Source organism: Myotis lucifugus, unplaced genomic scaffold, assembly GCF_000147115.1.
Source record: "Myotis lucifugus unplaced genomic scaffold, Myoluc2.0 scaffold_911, whole genome shotgun sequence".
Lineage (NCBI taxonomy): Eukaryota > Metazoa > Chordata > Mammalia > Chiroptera > Vespertilionidae > Myotis > Myotis lucifugus.
Genome location: NW_005871959.1, coordinates 107489 through 128144, shown reverse-complemented (window position 1 = coordinate 128144; position 20656 = coordinate 107489). Strand labels below are relative to the sequence as shown.

The following is a 20656-nucleotide window of genomic DNA, read 5'->3' as shown; positions in this document are numbered from 1 at the left end:
CACACAGGCACTGAGAAATTTTCCTAAAGAGAAAAGAGAGATGTAGGCTATGCCACTTCTAGACCTGGCCTCCAGAAAGAGTTATTCATTGACCGGCACGTCTCGAAACCCATGTATGTGAAATGAGAATGTCCCTCGACAGAGGGCTTTCCACTGCAGACACCTGGAAGCCCAGTCTCCGATCAGAGACTTCGTGTTACAGTTCTTTGTTTTCTTGAAAACAGAAAGGATTAAAAACTTCAAGTCAAGCAGCTGTGTGAACATGTAGCTGGCTACCCACATCCAGGTCAATAGATGTTCCATAAAGCTGTCAGGTCAGTGGGCTATGGAGAACAGGTAGCAACTCCATAATAAGGCAGCTGGGAAGCACTTTATTTACATTTATAGATATTCAGCTGTGGGTTTTGGGGGGGAGGAGTTCATGAACCTGCAAAATTGTATACTACGTTTTGGGTAGATGTGTATATGCTCACTTTTTTCAATAGAGTCTCAAAGGGATCCGTGACCCCTAAACATTTCATTATGACTATGAAGACCTTTCATTACATTACTTCTGTGTAGCTCTTCTGGGAGATCCAATAGCAGCTATGAAAGCATCAGTCTTACGAGTTTTAGGGGTCACCATGACCTGTGTCATTTTCACTTTGCTAATTTTCTTTGCGTAGATAAAGAATGGATTCAAATAAGACTTTCTACTGCGTATATTTACAGACTGGATTTTTCCATCTACCACATGGAGACTTTTTCATCGAGCCTGTCAAAGAGCACCCCCAGGCCGAGGGCGAGTACCACCCACACATCGTCTACAGGAGGCGGAGGAAGGAGCCTGCCTGCGGATTACAGGGTATTGTGACTGAGATCTCCTCACTGGGTTGAGGAGTTTGTTTTGTTCTGTTACTGTTTTATTCCAACATGACCTGTTCTTATTTAAATCTGTTATTTCCTCCCCATCCTGTCGGCAAGACGTATGCACCCTTGTAGGTATGTCATTTCAGTTCCCTGTAAGTCCCTTCGTGTTCTTTTTTTTTATTATTGTTTTATTGCTTAAAGTATTACAAAGAGTATTACATATGTCTCCTTTTTTCCCCGCCCTTGACAATCCCCTGGCCTCCCCTACCCCCCAGTGTCTTATGTCCATTGGTTATGCTTATATGCATGCATACAAGTCCTTCGGTTGATCTCTTACCCCCCTTCCTCCTGCCCCCCAACCCTCCCCGGCCTTCCCGCTGCAGTTTGACAATCTGTTTGAGGCAGCTCTGCCTCTGTATCTATTATTGATCATAAGTTTATAATGGGAAGGGAAGGGGCAGTTCCTACATCCTTGCCACATTAGTGAAGACACTCCTGTGATATTCATAGTGGTGAATTGGTTTAAAAAAACACTTTTCTGAACCCCTTAGAGGAAGATTAATGAAAGGAAAATGAATTTCAGTATCAGCAATGTTGTCATACATTAGCGTGGAATCGTATCAGACAGCTTGTCATATCTGCATATGGAACGCAGATTTAAGTGTGTGATGATGCTGACGATGTGTGAAGAGAAACTGAAAAAATATCAACACATTATCAGACGATGAAATTAGCTAAGCTTCTTTCAGGTGCATTTGTTTCTAGTTCACTGAGGTTGGTCCCCGCCCCTAAGCCCCTGGAATGGCCTTGTACTAAACAGTTTCAGGTAGCTTTCAGAGATAAACTGATCCAGGCTATTTCCTCCTTAATGTGTGGGAGATAATAGTTCATACATAAAGTACCATTGGAAATTGGGACATTTTCTTTAATATTGTATAGTTCATCCTTTATTCGTAGATTCAAAAATAATGGGCTAGGGAGACAGTTAATAAAAGGAACCCATGATATTCTTTATGTCTTAAGAATTTGAAAACCATAGACATCAAAGGGAAAATAGGTAGATGATGAAGGAATCAGGGAAGGTGGATTCTAATAGGGTTTAAGGGGACTTAGAACTTGACCTTTGTCAGCGGGAAAAATGACAGGAAATTGAAAGAACAGGGGACTTCTCTACAGACTTCACCCTACCCTATGAGAGATGTCAACCTTCTTAGGAGTTTCTTCTGTAATTTTAGCAGAGTATGTAAGCAACAGAAACTTTTGAGTCTGTGATATTTTCTGTACACAAAAATATGCAGCTGCTTGAATTCCTCAACTTTAGTAGGATACTGCAACTTTGTCCTAAATTAGATAATTTCCTGTCTAAATATCCTTCTAGCAAGTATCAAGAGAAGGAAAGAGATGTATTGTCTGGCTAATTTGACAGATAAAGGAACCAATCCAGATAACTTAGTCTCAATGGGAATTTTTAGGACTCAGTTTATCACCAATCCAATCACCTGGATAATTACCCAATTTCTGTCCTACATTGGATGATAGATAACACTTTGTGTGTGCGATTCAATATTTCTTAGATCCCTAGGTAATCAATTTGGCAGAGAGAGTTCCTAGGGCAGTGAGTGGATTTGGCTAGATAATTGCTCTGTGAAATTAGTTATGCTATTCCTCATCCACCCACCTTGAACACCACCTCTGCCTTATAACTTCATGTTGAGGTAGAATTGATTAATAACAAATGGAGAAGAGCATGTGTTTAGTCATAAAGACAGAGAGTGGATAGGAAAAGAACGGGGTTTACCAATGTCATGCTCCCGTTAGGTCTCATACAACACCACAGTTACAACGCTCGCCACACCCTTTTTCATTATTGTCCTTCTAGGCCAGTGATGGCGAACCTTCTGAGCTCGGCGTGTCAGCATTTTGAAAAACCCTAACTTAACTCTGGTGCCGTGTCACATATAGAAATTTTTTGATATTTGCAACCATAGTAAAACAAAGATCTATATTTTTGATATTTATTTTATATATTTAAATGCCATTTAACAAAGAAAAATCAACCAAAAAATGAGTTCGCGTGTCACCTCTGACACGCATGTCATAGGTTCGCCATCACTGTTCTAGGCCAACCTTAAGACGTACCACTTCCACTTCTATGAAACCTCCTTGGAGTAGTCCCACCTGGGAACAAATCTGTGCGTTACGGACCTCTCCCTACACAGCTTCTAAAGGAAGCTTGTCCACTCGAGCAGCTCTGTTGGAAGGACCTTTGAGAGCGTAGCCTCCTTTTTTCTCCAAAGAAGCACTTGTGGTTCAGAGAAGGGAGTGAATTTTTCAAAAGCTTCAAGGTATTTGGTGTTCAAGCTCAGAAGTCAAGGTCCTATTCAATCTTGGGCTTTATATTCCTTCATATTTATTCTTTAACTCTTCCTTTGAATATAAACTTTGTTTGAGCAACAATCTTGAATGCCCTATTTGAGTAGGAACTCCCTCCCCAAATAGTATGTAACATAACATAATGTTAGGTGCAAAGTAAAAATTCAAAAAATAATTGAAATGAAACGATGAATGATTCATAGCCAAGTAGATGAAACTAGAAAATACGAGCCTCCAGTATATGTAACAGACAGAAAGAAAAAGGAAAGGTGGTTTGCTAGCTGCTCTGGAAGCCTCAACCCTGCTCTTACCATCTCCCTTCCTAAAGTGATCAGTGGGATTAAATGCTGGAATGACAGCAAGAGATTCAAGAATAATCTAACGTGCTGTGAACATTCTTAAGGTATATGTGACATTCGGAATTTTAAAAACTTCATAAATTGAAATGAACTTGGTCTGGCTGCACCAGGTAATTGCAGTGTTCGTCCACCACGGTACCTGCGGGGATAATGGCATTAACTGACTGTAGCCATGTCATTAGCCAACATCCAAGTATACCTCATTCTCAGGTCAGTTGGTGTTGGAGATTAAATTACTGTGATTAGATCAAGAAATATCACCTTGTGTAAAGCATTCCGTCTTTGTAATGTTCAAAGCAGGAACACCCTTGGTGTTGAAAAAAATGTATTTTAAAAGTATTCAAGTACTTTAAGAGAGAAAATATATCCATTACTTTCCCCTAAAATATGTCCCTTCAGTGATATTTATTTCCCACATAGAAGGGTACCCAGGAATTCTACCATAATTATTTTATCAATATAACCTAGTTCTTTTTTTCCCTCAGGATTGTATGGTGATACTATTTTGTTATCGATTTGATCAGTTTGAACTAACATTTCTTAACTTGTATGCTTGTTCTGTTCATTTTCTGAACCTCATGTTTGCCAACTCTTGCCAAAGTTCTTGTTTTCTTCAACTTTCTGGACTCTCTGTTAAATGATGGGAAAATACAGCCTGTCTGAATGAAATCTAGAGCAAATTTCAAAACTTCATTTAATCTTAGCTTTTTCGGCAAGAATGTATCACACTGGGGCTTGCGTAACTTTTAAATGGAAGTGTCTGGGGGAACTTGGTTTTAGGAAGCGAGGGAAGAAGAGTTAACACTAGTCAGATAGGTCAGGTGACAATAGCAGCAGGGTCAGCTGTGGCCAAAAGGGGTTCAGGCAGGTCAGATCAGAGTTTGGGGTTTCATGCACCAAGACTCTAGGCTAGGAACACAGGGTCAGGTTCCTGGCATGTATTTCTGTGTTTAAAATGCATTCATCTATTCAACGAATATCTATTGGGTATCTTCCGTACGTCTGGTACTCTCCTACGTTGTGTGGGTAAAGTTGAGATAGGTTATGTTCTTGGTCGGGAGAGCTGTCACCCCGGATACAGGACATGGGTAAGCAGGGCCGCAGGCCTGGCCTTATCTTTATAATATACGGTCTGGCTGTGAAGAGCAATGGAGTCTTAATGCCTGTATTAGATTTTTTTTTTACTTTTTATTATTCTACATTATGTTTGTGCCGGATGTGTAGCTGTAATTTGTTCATTTTCTTTGCTATCATACTTCATTGTGTCTCTTTCCCTTTATCCCCGCTCCTATGAATGGATCTGAATTGCTTGCAGTTTGGGGCTAGTATCCATTCATTATATTCGACCCTCCTTGTGTGTGTGTGTTAGAGCAGAAGTTCACTGGGATGTCAAAGGTATATACATAGCAGTGGAATGAAGTCAACGTCGCGTAGGCTATGTGCATCTATGACTTTACCAGATGATGCAAAATTGCTTCCCAGAGTTGCGTTCCAAAGCAGTGAACGAGGGTTTCCATGGTTCCATAACCTGTCCACGCCTTGGTACTCTCACTTTGCCAGTCTGGTAGATATGAAGTGGTATTTCCCGGGCGTAATGTTGAAGCTACGTGTATCCCGTTGTGAAGTTGGGCCCCAAATCTGTGGCTTGTGGCTATAGATTCTCCATGAATTGTCTTCTTCCCTGGACCTGGAGAGCCAAGTTCAGGTTTGCTTACTTGTTTCTTTGTTTTCTAGTTCACTTAGTGCCTAACCTAACTTTCTACCTATGTGGGTCCTGACTTGCCTCTTTTCTCCAGAGCAAAAGTAGGGAGCAGCAGATGCCCCGACCAGCAGCTAGCTTCAGACCTCAATCCGTCTTCAGCCAGAGAAACAGAACCAGGAGGACATTTGTATTAAGAGGTTTATTGCAGGAGATTGCTTCACATGACGGTGGGGCTGGCCAGGCAAATCCGAAATCCGTGGGCGGCCGTTCAGGAAGCACAGGCTGCACCTCGCAGGCACAGGCAGACGCAGCTGAATTTCTTCTGGAAGCCTCAGCTCTGCTCTAAAGGTCCTTCAACTGATTGAATCGGGCCCAGCCCATGATCAAGAGCTTCTTTACTCGAGGTCAGCTGGTGATGGGCTTTGATTACACCTACGAAATGTCTTCACAGCACCACCCAGATCGGTGTTGGGCTGAATAACTGGGGACTACAGCCTAGCCAGTTGGTATATAAAAAAGTCATGATCACACTGCATCTTCTGCTTTTCTCTCTGAATTTATTTTTCATTTTCCTATTTTTGTCTTCTGAACAGTCCCTTCCCCCCCACCACCTACCTTTTTATGCTTTAAGCATTGGTAGGGGCTTAATACGGGGAGAGTTTTTTTAGAATAGCTAGTCTACCATATTGCAAGAAATCAAAGCCGTGAGTGGGTTTCTTCTATAAGTCATCTGGAAATGTTTGCGTTGTCTTTTAAATGGCATGCACAGGCATTAAAGATGAGCAATGTTAAATATTATACTTATATTAACAATAGCTCATTAAAATTAATTAGCATATCAGATCACTAATCTGATACAGGATGGGGGATTGTTTGTAGTTTTGTTATGGTTTCATGGCAATCCAGTTAGCTGAAAATTTGAAATGACCACCACACTCCATATTGACTCTAAAATGCACTGTAAGTTTTCCTTTGTTCACAGCAAACTTCCTTGGTACAGCCTGCCCGAGACTTGCCTTGAATTTCTTGATTGCCTAATTGTCTTATGGTTATAGCCACTCCACAATGATGCACACTTTGCTACGAGGCAGTTAACATTGTAATCGGTGTTCTGCACTTTTTATTTTTGCTTTTATTAGGGTGGTGTATGGTTTTTGATTACCTGCTTTCGTAACTGGTGGGAGGTTGGGTAAGTGCTTCAAGCGTTTACCAAAAAGCCTGTTGGAAGGAACTCGGGGAGCTATTTAATGTGTGGGCGGATGGGAGGATAGAATGGTGATGTTTGCTTTGTAAAGTCCAAGACCAAGACTGTAGGAACTCAGAGCACCAGGCAGCTCAGCACACTTGCTCTGTAGCCCGGAGATGCTCACTTATCCGGCCAGAGCCTTTATTCCTTCCCTGGACCTGGCCACAGCGACTCCTTCCTGTGCATTTCCTCAGCCCTCGGCAGTCCTTGCCTTTGTTCCTTGGTCATTTCAGGTGCCAGGTTTCCATCCCCAAATAGGAAGCAGCTTCCTAGGAGGCATCGCATCTGCTCGGCCTACCTCCTCCAGCTGCTCTGCGCTGAGCACATGCTGTCAGCGGCCAGGGCTGCCCAGAAGGGCAGGTAGAGTTTTGGAAGGGCCGAGAACACAGGGGAGTGACGCTAGGCGGGGAAGGGGATTTGGATCAATCTGAGCAAAGGGTCAGTTTCAGGTAAAAGATGGTTCTCTGGTAGGACAGGAAATCCTACGTCTGCAGTCATGTTATCTGAGCTGTTAGTTATCTGATCTGTTGCACCCCCCATGACTCTGCAGGGAGATGGACAAGGTATGTTGATGAGTCATAGTGCCTCGCTCTGTCCTTGGTCATTCAGTGCTTCCATTTGCCTTGGGTGGAGACAGGAAGAGACTTACCCTATTTTATTTTATTTTTAAATGTATTTTTATTGATTTCAGAAAGGAAGGAAGAGGGAGAGAGAGAGAGAAACATTAGTGATGAGAGCAAATCATTGGTCAGCTGCCTCCTGCACACCCCACACTGGCGATGGAGCCGGAAATCCAGGCGTGTGCTCTGACCAGGAATTGAACTATGACCTCCTGGTTCATAGATTGATGTTCAACCACTGAGCTATGCCGGCTGTGCTCCTATTGTTTTCAAAAGAAATTTTATTGTATTTATTTATTTTGAAAGAGGGAGAGAGAGAAACAACGATTTGTTGTTGCACTTATTTATGCATTCATTGGTTGATTCTTGTATGTGTCCTGACAGGAATCGAACCTACAGCCTTGGCATATCGGGACGATGCTCTAACCAACTGAGCTACCCGGCCAGGGCTGGTTTATCCTGTTCTGACCAACCTTCTGGCTTCCTCCTGTTGCCCGCAGAGACCTAAGATGGGGTCTGATCTGTCCTTTGCACCTGGTCTGCTCATGCTTGGAGCCACCAGTGGCCCTAACAGGACAGTGATATTGCCCCTAAAAAAATAAATAACTCAACCTCTAGCTTCAAAGCTCCGTGTGGCAAACAAAGCCCTAGTGTGGTTTTTCTTCTTTTGTCCATGTCTACCATCGGCCCACATTACCAAGTCCTGTCGTTTCTGCCTTCTGCATAGTTTCTAAACTGTCTGCCTTTCCCAGTGCTTTGCTTGCCTCAGCCTCATAACCTTTCACTTGGATTATTGCAAACTCCTCTAATTGGTCTCCCCTCCCTTGACCTCCCCCATTAGAAGCCAGAGAACTATTTCCAGACCACAAATCAGATCATATCTTTCCCATGCCAGACGCCTGTCAGCTGGCCCCAGGACGAGGCCCCGGTGTTTAATAAGCTGTCGGAACGCCTTTTTGGTGTGACTCCTGCCTGTTTCTCCAGTTTCATCTCTTATCACTCCGGGCACAGCCTGTGCCATGCTGATCGAGTTGTGATCCCTCAGAGGAAAGACTGTTCATTTCCTCTCACCCTTGCACTTAGGTTCCTTCTGCCTGAAACCCATTCTCTCCCAGAGCTCCACTGGCTTTTCTGTGGGACTCCCGTGTGGCTGCCTTTGGAAAACCTTCGTGACTGCCCCTCAGCCTGCAGGACGCCTCTCCCGTGACTCTTACACAGCTACTCCCCCTGCCACGGGCTTTATTATGAATGTCTATGTTCCTCTCTGGGCAGAAAGCTCAACAGGACAAGAACCATGTCTGCTCATTCACAGGTGTGTCTCCAAGGACGGGCAGAGTTCCTGGCCAGCATAGCACCTCAGAAATGTTGAGCTTATAAGTGCTGAATTCACTATCTACAATGCATTGGTAGCTCATTAGTTGTCGTTTGGTAGCTACTATATATGCTTATATTTAACCTATGTGGGTGTCAGTATATACTTAAATTTTACCTACATGGAGCCAGTTTAACCCATGAGAATACCCACGCTTTCCTGAAGAAATGGAGTGTCTACAATGATGCCTTGCTGTTGGGGAGAAATAAGAGACAAGCGTGGCAACATTTGGGACTTGTGGCCTGAGGCTGCAGCTGAAAATGACTGCTGCAAATTCTTATTTTGGAAAAAAGAAGTGGATGGATGGATGGGTGGGTGGGTGGGTAGATGGAAGGATGGATGGACAGAGGGATAGATACATAAGAGCAAGCAAGTGGCATTCATTTACTCAACAAGCTCTCGCCTGTGCCAGGTGCTGTGCTAGGCGGCGGGATGCAGTGGGGAACAGGATATCCGCCCAGGCTACAATGTAGACACAGGCCTGATGCAGCCCTCAGGTGGGAAGAGCAGATGTGCTCTCTAGGTGAATAAAAAAGAGCAGATGCCTCGGAAGGTGAGCGGTCAGGGAGGCCAGAAGGCCAGGCCGGCAGCTGCAGCCACACTGCACACCGGGGCCGGCGTCTGAGCCTAGAGCACACATGGTCTGCAGCCTCCAGTGGGGCGTGGGGAACAGATTCTCAGCCATCCACCAGGCCGATTTCTGGCATCCTCAGGGGCCTCCTGTGAGGGCCCCTCCTCTGTGTGGACTGCCCGGGGAGGACTAATGAGCGTCCCTTTCCCAGGCACACTCTGCACTTTGATGGCCGTGGCCCCTAGTTGCCTACTCCCTTCCCTCCTACACTTCCCCTCCTTCCCTGCCTCCAAGGTGCTCCTCCATGTGACTTCCTCAAGGCCTTGTACTCACTGTTCCCCCTGTTCCCTCCCTGGAACCTCCTCTCCAAGTTCCTTCCTGGCTCACTCTCTCACACCACTCAGGCTCAAATCACCTGAACAGAGAGCCTTCCTTGGCCATTCTCTAAGACGGCTTTCCCTCGGTCACTTTGTAAACCATTTATCCTGCTTTGTCCCGCCCCCCCCTTACCACTTGTCACCATCTGATGTGATTTTGTCTATTTGTTTATTATCTTACTAGAGGCCCGGTGCATGAATTCATGCACCAGTAGGGTCCTTCGGCCTGGCCTGCGGGATTGGGCCAAAACTGGCTCTCCAATATCCCCCGAGGGGTCCTGGATTGTGAGAGTGCACAGGCCAGGCTGAGGGACCCCACCAGTGCACGATCAGGGCCAGGGAGGGTCGCGGGAGGTTGGCCAGCCAGGGAGGGACTGCAGGAGGGCTCCAGGGCGTGTCCAGCCCATCTTGCTCAGTCCCGATCAGCGGGACCCCAGCAGCAAGCTAACCTACCAGTTGGAACGTCTGCCCCCTGGTGGTCAGTGCACATCATAGCGAGCGGTTGAGTGACCTTAGCATATCATTAGCATATTATGCTTTGCTTGGTTGAATGGACGACCGGATGACCAGACACTTAGCATATTAGGCTTTTATTATATAGGATTATCTATTGAGCCCCAACTGGAACATAAGCTTCCTAAAGGCAAATGCTTCCTCTTTTGTTCTCTGCTGCATCCCCATCATCTAGGGCAGAGCCTGCCACACCTGGTGAATGAATGAATGAATGAGTGAGTGAAAAATTAATGACTCACAGCTTCAGTAGTGGTTCTCCTGTTGAACCTTTATTCTGTTTCCAGCAGTGGACTTATCTTTGCATCCTAAGTACAAGCCCAGTGTCGGGTGCATAGTTGGTTGTTTGGTAAATGTTTGTCCATTGAACGAGGTGGTGATGTGTGTTTGTGGCAGGTCCTGCAGGGGGAGGGGACACCCGCCACACCCGGGCCAGGGGCCGAACGCTCCACGTGTCCTCGGCGGATGTGTGCTCCTGGCAGCACTTCCCGGTAGCTGTGGCTGGTCCCACCGCTGGGTCAGTGCCCTGTTGGGGAAACAGACGCTCCACCCCCACGCTGTCCCACTTCTGTGCAGCAGCTGGGAGTCTCATAAATACCATAAGATTGTTTCTTTATGGGGAAGGAAGTTTACTGGTTATTTTGAAATTGAATATTTGAGGAAATTATCAGAGCACTTTAGGCTCTAAATCTTCTCCAAAGGCAGAGAAGCGGGTCCCCAGGGGACTCCTGGGCCCATAAGCCAAGGACTAGGCCCTTTGGGAATTTGGTTTCCATTGGTTTGTGTGTCATTGGTTGACCTTCCTGCAGGCAATAATGATTTGGTGCTTTCCGTGGGCCACTCGGGCACAGCTCTGAACATGCCAAGTGGGACTGTCATGGTCTCATAATCTACTGGGAAGAGAACTGAAACAAAACTTCTTTTGAAAGTAAGTATGGGCATTGTGACGAGTGCTGGAGGAGTGTGTGGCCGGGGATTTGACGCGATGGGGAAGGTTAGAGAAGGCCTCCCTGGGATCCGCCACAGACTGGTTCAGGCACCCAGGGCGCTACTTTTCCCAACATCGCTTCCACGGACTAACCAGCCTTCGGGGAATGCGGCCTGTTAGGGATTGAGTTGTGTTGCCCCCAAACTCATATGTTGAAGTCCTAACCCACAGTCGCTCAGACTGTGAGTGAACTTATAGATGGCATCTTTAACGAGGCACGCATACTAAAACGAGGTCGGCAGGTGGACCCCAAGCCAATATGACTGGTGTCTGTAAAAGGAGAGGAAATGTGGACACAGACCTGCACAGAGGGAGGGAAGCCAGGTGAAGACACAGGGCCAGGATGGTCATGGGCAGGCCAAGGAGAGGGGCCAGCTGCAGGCATCGTGACCAGGTCACGAGTGTGGGTGTGTCTGGTCTGTCACCTGGAGTCGGAGCATCCAGGGAAAGAAGTGGCCGACCAGAAACTGAGTTTGGACCCAGAACCCTAATTGTGGGAAGGGAGAGAGGTGAGAGTCCGCTGTTGTAGCAAGGTTGGAGGGCCTGCTTGTCCAGGCAGCTCTCTCTCTCTCTCTCTCATACACATGTTTCTCTTGAAATGGGGGGCTTAGTTAAAAAGACTCCACATATATCTGAGTGATGTCAAATACAGCGGGCTGTTCTTCTAAGTTCAGGACCTCATGTTTTAGCTAAATTCAGCCCAAGAGGTGGTGTGTGTTTATGTGTATGGTGTGTGTGTTTGTGTGTCTGTGTGTGTATTTATATGTAGTGTGTGCATGTGTGGTGTGTATTTATGGGTATGGATGTGTGTTTGCATGTGCCAATGTGTGTATTTATATGTAGAGAGTGTGTTTATGTGTGTGGATGCATGTTTGTGTGTCTGTGTTCATATGTAGAGTGTGTGCTTATGTAGTAAGTGTGTTTATGGGGCATGTGTGTGTGTCTTTAAACACGCGCGTTGTGCACTGTTGGCTCCAGGAGACAGACAGCTCGCTGTTGTGCTGACTCGGGACTTTAAGGAGGCTCTTCCCATCCCGTGAGCGTGCCATGTTGAAAGCCCCGTGGTTTCAGCGGACAGAGGAGCTCTTTGTTTCACGTACCCGAGCCCAGGCCCCTCAGAAGGAAGGCTCCCTGCTGAGCGCGGTGCTAATAATAGTGCCAGGTCCTCCCTGCCAGCACCCCCTAATGATAGTGCCAGGTCCTCCCTGCCGCACCCCCAGCCCTGGCTGCACTTCTGAGGAGTCGCTGCTGGATTGACACTGAAAGGGGCTCCTTTTCATGAAGTGCCCCCTCTCCACCCTCACAAAGCTCTGCGGGCTCAGCCCTGCTCACAGCTGCTCGGGAGCCCCGCCTTGGCCGTGAGCGCCTCTCCCAGGGGGTCAGCAGGAGCGTGGGGGCTCTGAGGACTGTCTCCCCTTCACCATTGCGGCAGGTGCTCGTGGGGACGCGCTGGGGGCAGGCAGCTGTCCTGCAGGTCTGCCCTGCACATCCACAGGCACGTCTGTGACCCAGGCCGCTCCCCACCGAAGCAGGGCCTGCCCCCCTGAGAGGAGAGCCCCTCCTCTCCTCCTCTGCTCTGCAGGGCTCAGCCCCCTTTGCCCTCATTCCTCCTGGAACCCCAGGAGCAGTCAGGTTAAGAGAATCAAAGGGCCTTTAATACACATGCCTGGCTCTGGGGACAGTCCAGTGGGAAGCAGGCCGTTGGCGTGGGGGAGAGGGGAGCAGAGGCCCGCTGATCGGAGATGTCCCTGCTTTAGGCCTGAGTAGCAGAAGGTCCAGCACAGCCCCCGGGGTAGGGGACAGCAGGGGTACCCCACTCAGGGTCTGGCTCAGACCATGAACAGGGGCCGGGAGAGCACATGCCAGCCGGGGAGAGGCCTTTACCAACCCCCACGTGGCTCCATCTCATACACCTCCCCTCACCCCTTCAGGGGGGAATTCTCTGGGAATCCAGGTTCACGGGATGGCTCTGGGATTTCCTTGGTGATCAGTTCTGTCTGTGTCCACTATAGCTTTGGTCAAGGTGAGGCCTGGTGGAGCCAGGCAGCTTGAGTTCCCACTAAATGGCCGACCTGGGGCAACTGACTATTTTCCTCCTCCTCTTCCTTCCTGCTTCCGTTTTCTCGTCTGCAAACTGTGGGTGCTGAACGTTTCATACTAGGGTGTGGAGGGTGGGGGTAGTAGGAGCTCCCAGCTCCTGAGCTCTAGAACTTGTGTTCTGGCTACCACGCTCAGGACTCTTCTTTTTTTAAAAAAATAAATATATATTTTTATTGATTTCAGGGAGGAAAGAAGAGGGAGAGAGAGATAGAAACATCAATGATGAGAGAGAATCATTGATCTGTTGCCTCTTGCACGCCCCACACTGGGGAGCAAGTCTGCAACTCAGCATGTGCCTTCACCGGGAATGGAACCATGACCTGGTTCACGGGTCGATATTCAACCACTGAGTCATGCCGGCCAAGCTAGGACTCTTTTCTACAATTAGCTTCTTGAAAAAATTTTATTTAACAGTTGTAAACAAATTGGATTTAAATTTTGTAATTAAAAGAAATAATTAATAGGTATTATTTTTACTGAGAAAATATAGAATAATGTAATGAAGAAAGTAAAAATTTTTCATAATCACATCACCAACATAACCACTATTTGTGGGTATTTTATTTATCTTCTGTAATATGACATATAAGCATGACAGAATAATTTAATTAATACTATATTAATACAAATATATTACACTATAATATATAATGAAACACACAATTAAGATGTGCAAAATTTTTCTGCAAAACTTATGTTGTAACATTTTCCCCAGTTATTAAAAGCTATTTTGAAACAATTTTAAGGATTGCTTAAAACTCCTCTGTTAGATCAAATTTCCCTCGTTTAGACATTTAGTGTTTTTTCCAAAATTTTGTTACAGTAAAACTCTTTATGATTATTAGTCTTGTGCTGCAAATTTTGCCCACATCTTAAAATATTACCTTAGATTAGGTTTCTATAAATGAATTACTGGAAATATTTCCAAGTATTCCCAAAAAGGCAATTTATAGTTCTAAAGCAACATATAAAAGTACCCACTTATATTCTAACCAGCATTGAGTAATATATATTTTTAATCTCTAATTTTATATGCAAAATATCTTTTCTCATGAGTGCTCTTATGATTACTTCCTTGAATATAAATATGCACATTTGTAACTTATGATTCTGAGTCATTTACTCAACTGCATTACTGTTTTGGCTCCTGGTGCCTGGGCAGACATCACTAATCCACCACAGCATTCCATCCTGCTCGGTCTGCATGCGGTCCTAGACTATTTCGCAATGTACCTGCAGCCCTAACCATGACCAGCCTGTCCGAATTGGAACATGAGATTGTATCTTTCTGACGTCTTTCCAGAAGGACAAATTCTTTGATACTAACAGTAAGGCCGTTTTAAAATCCTGTTAAATCTCGTGTACTTGTGGAATAATTTATAGTCTTGTTCATAACACACAGTCTAATAAGACGCAATCTTAACATTCCTGGGTCAGGGTCACGGGCCATCTGCAGGCTTCTGGCATCTTTCTACTGAGCAGCCTCTGTTGGGACAGAACATCATGTTCCCATCACTAGGTCTGCCCTCCCGACCGGCCTCAGTTCTGGATCTGTCAGCACAGTCCCGGAGCGGTGCTTGCTCATGACTGCCTTCCCTGATCTCCTAGGACTTGACCCTCATCTTCGTAGACATCGCTCCCCTCTTTCGGAGCTGGATTCCATGCCCCACCCGCTCTTGCTTCACTGTCACTCATACCTTTGCAAGGCCATCTGTGAGCATAGCTGAGTGAAGTTAGGGGTTGCAGGACAGAGCAGGAGTGTCAAAGACAGATGTGTGGGCTCCACTCAAAACCTATTGAACCAGAAACTCAATCTGTGTTTTCACAAGCCCTCCAAGGAATTCTAATGCCCACTCAAGTTAAAGAACCACCACTATCTTAGAAAATGCACCCAGAATTATTTTATTTTACAGCGAGGAAACAGAACAGAGGCCGAGTCAAATAATAGGTGGAGGGGAAACTAAATAACTAATTAATAATAATAATGAAAAATAAATTGTCATTTATCAGATGCACGATATTCTGTTAAATACTCTACAAATATCATGTACTTAATTCTCACAGTAGCACCGTGAGGCCATTTTTATTACTATCCCTCTATTCCTGTTTATAGGTGAGTAAACTGAGGAAGGGCAGACATCTCCCAGCTAGTTAGTGTGGGGCTGGGGTTTGCATCCGGGTCTGTCTGACTCCTGGGCTACTAGCCATTATGCTTGACCCTTCCACTGTCTCTGCGAAGGTGGCGCCCTCTCCATGGCTGAAGAGTTTCAGGAAAATGACGAGGTTATCCTAGAGGAGAGAGGTTAAAGGACTGTGCAAATAGCTGCCTGTCTTTCACGGCCACAGTGAGGAATTTGTTCAGATATATCAGTGGAGTTAATGACATCATTCCAGAGTGGGGGGCAGTACATGAAGTGGGGGAACCAGTGAAACAGCCGGCTGTGTAATTAGGTGAAGAGGGGCCTTTTGTCTTTGGACACATGCTTCCTGTAGACCAGTGGTGGGGCCCAGCCTTGGGAAGACCACTGCCTGTTTTAGAAGATTTTTCTGTTATTTCAAAAAAATAAAATTATAGATTTTATTCATCCCCTTAGAGATTAAGATAATGAATTAAAATTCCATAAGAAAAAAATAGGTGTTTAAAACTTTATATTTTAATCGTATAAAGGAGTAAGTATACTAGTAAGAACAGGAGGGAAGGAGACAGAAGATAGATTCTGTGGTCCTTCCCACTTTCTACCTTTCCATCATGTCCATCTGCCCCTCCCTAAGTCAGTGGTTCTCAACCTGTGGGTCCAGACCCCTTTGGGTGTCAAACGACCCTTTCACAGGGGTCGCCTAAGACCATCGGAAAACACATATGTAATTACATATTGTTTTTGTGATTAATCACTATGCTTTAATTATGTTCAATTTGTAACAATGAAATTGGGGGTCACCACAACATGAAGAACTGTATTAAAGGGTTGCGGCATTAGGAAGGTTGAGAACCACTGTCCTAAGTGATTTATCTCTTACCAGACACACACACACACTCACACACTCATACACACACACTCACACACACTCTCACTCTCACACACATGCACACACTCACTCACTCACTCACTCACACACACACACTGATTTTCAGCCCTCTTGCTCTGTTGCCTGAAACTGTTACGGATCTCACCACTGCAGGGTCTCTTCCTGTTGTTTGGAGGGAACTTTGAGAGACTCTGCCACTTGCCAGCAAGCAGCATCTGCCTAACCTGCCAGTTGCCCAAATCCCAGGTGCTCCTTTAGGCGCTGCCTCTGATTCTTAGAGGACTTTAGAGCGCAATCCCACTGGATCTCACATCTGCCGGCGCTCGGCGGGCTGGCAGTCACTTTCCCATTACAGTCTTTTTCTGTGTAAGCTATGTCTGCATCGTATAACACTTGGAAACCCCATGCTAGTATGCAGAACATAAAATAGCATTAAACTCTCACCACACCGAGCTAATGTGAACATTTCCTATTTCATGCACATCAGTTTTCCTATGCAAACACATACATACGTGTGTAGATGCACATTTACATATGTGTGTATATATATGTCCATGTATACATGCACACACGTACTTGTCATGAGACACTTTATAAATGAGATGATCATAACTGAGATGTCATATGACTTGTCCAGCCATACCTGACATTCCTGGTTAGTCACTGGGTTCTGGAAATTCTTTCTTTCTCTCCCTATTCTAATTGGCCTTCCAGGGTAGGTGGCCTTTCCCAGTCTGGGGTGACAACAGGTTTGTGGCAGGGCCTGTGTTAGCCCGGGGCCTGAACCCCTGCTAGCAGGGACACTGTCCTTCTCTCAGTAAGAAATGAGGCTTAAAGAGCAAATGGCCTAGGCAGGCATACTGAGAGCACGTGAGGGCCACTGGGCAGAAGGCTTGTGAGAGTCAAGGTCATGACTCTGGAGGGAAAGGGGCAGAACGGGGAGGTGTGAGCACAGAACACTCATGCTGTCCCCAGTCTCCGGCTGCCCCTTATAGGTGGGTCCCCTGCCACCAGGGCGGGGAGTGTGAGCGTCTCACCCACACAGACAGGGCCCTGCAGGACGCTGGCTGTCCCCGGCCTTCCTCACAGGGTCTTTTTCATGGTCAGCACTGGGCTCTGCTCCCCTTCCCTTCCTTTTCCAGCCTCTGGCTTTTCAGCTGCAATGTGTTATTTCAGTAAACATCCCCAGTGGAATGACTTCCTCCAGCCGCAGGGAGCCCCGCAGCACACACAGACCGGCGGTTTCAGGGCTGCCCGGAGGGGGCAGGATGTCCAAGACCCCTGGAACGGCCCCCTGAGCATTCCCAGGACACCAGGACCTTGAGCCGATTTTTGTGAAACGTGTCTGTCCTTTCCTTTAGGAACGGGAGGGATTGCGGTCTGGGAGCTGTTGCCCGGCCTGCAGGGATGCCCTGAGGGCCTGCATGCCAGGTGCTGAGGGCAGAGCAGGAGCCCAGGGGGCGGTACCTCTCAGGGAGACACCTTCTCACAGGGAGACTGACAGAACCAGACAAACATCTAAAATAGAAATCAACGCCCACCAGTACAGATCAGAAATGGAATTAGCAACACGAAGCCACAGAGGACAGAGTGGGGGATGGACGGTGTGCAGGACTCAGGCTCAGAATGGAAGGAGCGGGACCATGTGCTCAAAACCCGGGACAAATGTGTTGCAGGAGCAAAGCCAAGGCCTGGAGCACAGACGCCTCGGCTTGTTTGAGGACTAAAAGGGGGTATGGCCAGCGAGGTAGGAAAGAGAATGCGCTTAGAGAGGGAACAGGAGGCCTCTTGCATCAACCCTCGTGTCTATAACAGTCGCAGGCCTTGGGAGGTCTCGGGAATGGAAGTGCCCAAGAAACCGATGCCTCGGGACAAACTGTAAGGCGAAGGTGTGATTTGCTTTGGGTTTGCTCCCTTCAAAGGAGCTGCTGCTGGCAGCCTGAAGCCTGCTCTTAACCTGCCTCCTCTAGAGGCAGCCGCAGGCGGGGACGCGCCTCCAAGGAGGAAGGGGAGAGGCACCAGCCTGGGCGGCCTGCGCTTGGATAACCAAGAAGTCATTCGGAGACTCAGGGCCAGACCCCCAGGCTGGACCCCACCCCGACCCAGACTGAGATGCAGGGCCAGACCCCTAGGCTGGACCCCACCCCGACCCAGACTGAGATGCAGGGCCAGACCCCCAGGCTGGACCCCACCCCGACCCAGACTGAGATGCAGGGCCAGACCCCTAGGCTGGACCCCACCCCGACCCAGACTGAGATGCAGGGTCAGCCCGAGTCATGGTGCCCAGCCCAGCCCTGCCTTGCTCTGATGCTTGGAGGTCCTATTTCCCTAGCAGGTGACGTGGGAACACCCTTGCTCTGATGCTTGGAGGTGAGGAACCTTTGGGGGAAGCCCTGGGGGCTGGGGTTGGGGGGGTGGGTGGGGGTGAACTGACTGGAGCCAGAGCTGCCCCTGGAGCCAGAGGAGACCGACAGCAGCCGTGAGGATTCAATCCAGGATGTGAGCTCTTGACAGGGAGCCTCCAGGCCTGGCCTTCCAAAGGGAGACTTCACGGGCCTCAGGGCAGGACGGCTTCATGCAGGGCAGAGCTCCATCAGTCGTAAAGGATGGGTGGTAGGAAGGTCCTACAAAGGATGGTGTCAAGGTGGCTAACTGGAGCTCAGCTGCTGAATCTCTTTAGACGCCCACATCCTGAGCTCTCGGCCCAGGCCTCCTCAAGTGAGCCTCCAGTGGGAGGGAAATCAGTGTGTTCACCAAGTCTAGGGGATCACTCCCCCTCCGACCAGTCCCGCCTTAAGCCTCTTGCTTATAGAGCAGCGGTTCTCAACCTGTGGGTCACGACCCCTTTGGGGGTCGAACGACCCTTTCACAGGGGTCGCCTAAATACATCCTGCATATCAGATATTTACATTACGATTCATAACAGTAGCAAAATTACAGTTATGAAGTAGCAACGAAAATAATTTTATGGTTGGGCGTCACCACAACATGAGGAACTGTATTAAAGGGTCGCGGCATTAGGAAGGTTGAGAACCACTGTTATAGAGCATTTCTGGTGACGACTGTACACAGGGAATGTTTGGTGGCTGTTGCTCAGGCCGTGTAGTGGAAGGCGGCCTAGAGCAGGACACAGAAGACCTTGTTCTCAGCCCGGCCCTGGCACCAGTGAGCTCTGTGGTCTGGGGCAAGTGACTCAGCCTCTGTTCTGTTTCCTCGCTGTAAAATAAAATAATTATGCATTTTCTAAGATAGTGGTGGCTCTTTCACTTGAGTGTGCATTAGAATCCCTTGAGTGGACATTAGAATCCCTTGGAGGGCTTGTGAAAACACAGATGGAGTTTCTGGTTCAATAGATTTTGAGTGGAACCCAGGAATTTCATTTCTAGCAAGTTCCCAGCGAATGTAGATACTCGAGCCCTTGGCGTCTTCTTTGAGATGGGATATTCCTGAGGTGTCTTCAGGCTGAGTTCTGGCTACGATTCAGACTTTACCACGTGCGGGCTTCCTCGCTGACCTCTGGCAAAGTCATTCGTGGCTGCAGTTCCTGCATCTCTTTCCCTGGGACCTCTGAACGCTGCAGGACTCCGGGTGCTGCTTTCTGGTCCATGGGAGGTGCTCTCAGATGCTTCCTCTCAGCCCCCTCCCACCCTCCCGTGTGCACGGCCAGTGATACACACTGAGCTTTAGGGGTTCCAGAGGCTGTGAGCTCTGAGAAGGCGACAGAGTTTGCTTTTGTAAGCGGGGGGCTCTGGGTCGTGCAAACTCTCACTCTTCAGGGCTGGATGCGATGACAAACAGGAAGGGCTGGCTTCATGCCAAATGCCTTCTCTTAATGTTTGATCTTCTCTGATCAGATAAAGAGAAACTGCGTTTAGTTCCTGCCCTTAGAGGAATTTAAAGTAGAATATGAAAGCTGGTGGGGTTTTAGAGATCAGCTTGGTGGCGTTTGAAAACCAGTGTTTCTGCAGAACCCTATCGGGCTGTCTCAGGGGTGCCGATTTAGTGTGTGGACGTTCCCTCTGCTCTCCATTCAACTTTTGTCTCCCTGGAGCCTAGGGCCAGGGTGACAGATGCACGTGGAATAAGCACATATCACTGGGGACACACTTCAAATAGGCAACTCAGCATTCTTGTCAAAGCAGAGCTGATATTGTTGCTGCTCACCTCAGCTGCTCTCTGACTGGTGAGATTTGTCCCTGAGCCACCAAGTCCCTGGTGGTTTATAAACACAGATCACATTCTTGGTTCTGATTTTCCTTTGAGCGCTGAGAACCCAGTTGAGCATTTGTTGTTGATGGTTGCCATCGAAGGACTGAGTCTCCATAAACCTACAAGGGTGGAAGGACTTGGAATGGCTGTTCCTGAATCTGGAAATATACTGACTGGCATTGAAAATAAAGCCACTTTTTGGAATTGGCAATCATTTTTTGGCAATCATAGCGGGGGAGGGTGAGCTATTAAGAACCTATTTAAGAAGCTTAATATGTTGATGCCAGAAATCGCTTTCATTCTCACCAAAGAATTCATCTTAATCCCATTGTCCAATTCACGGTTTTAGAAGT

At 47.3% G+C, this 20656-nt stretch overlaps 1 protein-coding gene across 1 annotated transcript in view; it reads left to right on the top strand.

Annotated features, from left to right (window-relative positions):
- The first annotated feature begins 264 nt into the window (after positions 1-264).
- LOC102432073 (A disintegrin and metalloproteinase with thrombospondin motifs 12-like) overlaps positions 265-20656 on the top strand; it is a 125279-nt gene continuing 104887 nt past the window's right edge. Inside the window, exons 1-2 of the mRNA XM_006106790.3 lie at positions 265-286; positions 712-844. The gene's annotated coding sequence lies outside the window, so the exon portion shown is untranslated. The remainder of the gene's footprint in view (positions 287-711; positions 845-20656) is intronic.